Raw genomic sequence first — 207 nt, forward strand, 5'->3', positions numbered from 1 at the left:
TCCTAGGTGAACAAACCTTCAAAAAGCAAGAAATGGATACAGGATCTAGTTACAATGTAGCTGTAAAGTGCTGCCTTGTCTTTGCCCCCTGCTCAAAATAAAGCTGTTACCTTTCTAGCCCTGTCCGCCATGGTGCTTAGCAGCCAGGGATGCATGGTCTCAGACATGTTTACCAAGTAAAACACTGACTTGAGGGGCGCCTGGGTG

The 207-nt window shown here is 47.3% G+C and overlaps 1 non-coding gene across 1 annotated transcript; it reads left to right on the plus strand.

The window, feature by feature from the left end:
* The first annotated feature begins 36 nt into the window (after window positions 1-36).
* On the plus strand, window positions 37-167 carry LOC145719275 (small nucleolar RNA SNORA63). The gene has a single exon (XR_014142285.1). It is a non-coding gene; the product is annotated as a small nucleolar RNA SNORA63 (small nucleolar RNA).
* Window positions 168-207: the final 40 nt, after the last annotated feature.

Source organism: Leptonychotes weddellii, unplaced genomic scaffold, assembly GCF_054177405.1.
Source record: "Leptonychotes weddellii isolate Sample4059 unplaced genomic scaffold, ASM5417740v2 HiC_scaffold_368386, whole genome shotgun sequence".
Taxonomy (NCBI): Eukaryota; Metazoa; Chordata; class Mammalia; order Carnivora; family Phocidae; genus Leptonychotes; species Leptonychotes weddellii.